Here is a 2,842-nt window from a genome sequence, read left to right on the forward strand (position 1 = left end):
TGTATTCCAAACCCAAGCTACCTGCTGGTACTTTTGCACATTTCAAAAATTTTGAGGTTCTCCAAAAATGACTGATTGTCAATATATTCCTGAACAGGACATTAAAAATGTATGAATTTTGCAAATATACAGGAAGTGTTACTCTGAATATACATTTAGCCACAGTATTCAATAATTCTGATTCTAGTGGTTCTGCATGAAATATAAATTAAATGCTCATTTTCTGATTCTAAACTGGTTAACTTGAACACATACATTTCATCATTTTCTAATTTTTCAAAAGACCCGTCCCTGAGATAAGTCTGCTGACAGTCAAAATCATTACATTAAAAACAATCAAAATCAACTAAATATAATCTTCATCTTTTAGGTGTTAGAATTCTAGGCTTAAATATACCAGTTGCAGCTACTTTTCTCTCAGGATTAAACAACATAAGGCAAATGAAATAGTTCAAATAACTAGTGAATTTAAAGTTTTCCATATTATGAAACAAGATCATTCAGAAATATTTGCAACAAAATAAAATGCAGATAAGTCAGAGATTACTTTTGGATTAGTGAGAATTATGGACATTAATTCTTCTCAATAATACCTTATCAAAGTATCATTGACAAATAATGAAATATCCACTATAAGTGAATTTCTGTTCTTTTGATGAATTAATTTTAAAATATCCATGTTTTGGGTAAGTCTTCTATCAGTTTAATTACAATGCATATTATTGAATGTATGGAAATTATCTTAAATAAAATCTAATCTTTAAAATAGTACTGAAGCATGTGGCTTAGATACTTACCTCCTCCATGTGATAAAAATGATAACCCAGTCTCTCTTCTTAATTTTTATGAACATATAAGAGAGTCTTAGGTCAAATGGACCTGAGGGGATAGTGAAATAATGACATAACAAAATTCCATAGAAACTCATATTTAGAAGAATATTTATCATTTTAGTAATTTTTGTTTTGATATAGAATTCAATGTTTCCCTGAGAAATAATGGTCTATCAGCTGAATTCCCATTTGTTCCATTAGCATTTTTCCTTTTATTGAATGACATAAAGCAAAATAGTTACAGATCTGGAAAGCAGTAGAGGGCACCCCAGTTCCATATAACCTTAGGGTTAACCAGTCTCCATAAGAATTTAGTTTCCAGTGCAAGAGTCTAAAATAGCTGAACTTGGGGAAGCTAGGCAATGGGTGGAGCACTTGCCCCCAATAACACCCACTGTATGCCACCCAAAGCAGAGACAGAGAATGGAGGCTCTGTTTATGCAGGTAGGTGTAGTAGAGATGGCTAAAACATGAAAACCAGTGTCACCATGAGGAAGCAGAGCTTGATAAGTTGAGTGGAGGATGTCCTAAATCAAGAGCCCACTTGTATAGAATAAGGTAATTTTGTGGGACTGTGTGTAATTTTTTATTTATGAAGAATTAGGGCAAAGAAAGCAAGAGGTAAGATGGGGGCAGATATACAGGGGCCAGGTACAAGAAGACAGGAAAGTGGAGAAGGAGTTAATTTCCTCCTGCAAACAAGAAGGAGCTACTGAATAGTTTTGTTTGTCAGGAGAGGGACATGATTCTAGAAGAGACTCACCCTGACAACTGTAGAGAAAGAGTGTTGGGAGGAGGCAAATCCAGGCTAAAAGCAGGTTATAACATCACAGTGTCAGCCCATGGAGGGAATTTAATAAATGCTTGAGTTATTTCATTAATGAACAATAAACTGATTGATTCTCAGGTATTCAAGGCAGATTTTTAAGTGCTTTGCTCAAATATAAACAAGAGTCTTGAATGTTAAGAAAACAGAAAGGTCAAGTCTGACTAGAAACAAAATTCATAGAGAAATATGACAATTAATTTGATCTCTGAAAAAGTATTTGGGCAGGCAATATCATAAAAAGCAATAGAGGGGCACCTGGGTGACTAGGTCAGTTAAGCATCCACCTTCAGCTCAGGTCATGATCCGGGAGTCCTGGGATCTAGCGCTCCTTCGGGGATCCCTGCTCAGTGGGCAGTCTGCTTCTCCTTCTCTCCACCTCCACTCCTGCTGTCTTTAGCTATCTCTCTCTCTCTAATAAATAAATAATAAAATAAAATAAAATAAAATAAAATAAAATAAAATAAACCAAAATAAAATAAAATAAATAAAAACGAAAGAATAGGAACAAGTGTAGAAGGTACAGGGTGCACTATGCAATAAATGCTCCATTCAGAGAAAACACACTCTATATTTATAATTTATTATTTATTTCTTTTATTTTCACTTTATTTTATGTATTCATTCATTCATTCTTAAATATGGAACACTTCACAAATTTGTGTGTCATGGTTGCATGGGGCCATGCAAATCTCTGTATCATTCCAATTTTAATATATGTGCTGCTGAATCAAGCAGTCACTTGACTTAAATTAGAATTCTCATAGTAATTATCTAAAGGCTACATATAGACTATAACCATGTTTTAATTAGCCAGCTCTGTTTTAAGATGAATTTATTTTTAAAATAAATTTGAGGTAAATTAGAGACAACAATTAAAAGCCAGGTTTCTCATAAATAAATAAATAAACAAAAGAATGAGTAAGTAAATACTTCAGGTTTCTTAAAAGAGAAAAAATTGAAAGCAGACTTAGCAATAATAGGCATACATTCCCATCCTCTCACCATACCCCACTCCATTTATATTAGGCATGGGCTCCTTAGAGCAATGTAGTCTATTTTTTCTTTCTTACACTTAGCCTGTCCCCCTCACTTACATTACCTGACAAATTGAAGCAATTGAGGTTTTTAAAAAGATTTACAATTTTTTATTCTGATTTCATTTTTCTGTGTATTAGGCTTG

General features: G+C 33.4%; 1 non-coding gene across 1 annotated transcript; it reads right to left on the reverse strand.

Moving 5' to 3' along the window:
- Positions 1-2,294: 2,294 nt before the first annotated feature.
- On the reverse strand, positions 2,295-2,397 carry LOC112654186 (U6 spliceosomal RNA). Its single transcript, XR_003132850.1, has one exon. It is a non-coding gene; the product is annotated as a U6 spliceosomal RNA (small nuclear RNA).
- Positions 2,398-2,842: the final 445 nt, after the last annotated feature.

Source organism: Canis lupus, chromosome 3 (assembly GCF_003254725.2).
Source record: "Canis lupus dingo isolate Sandy chromosome 3, ASM325472v2, whole genome shotgun sequence".
Taxonomy (NCBI): domain Eukaryota; kingdom Metazoa; phylum Chordata; class Mammalia; order Carnivora; family Canidae; genus Canis; species Canis lupus.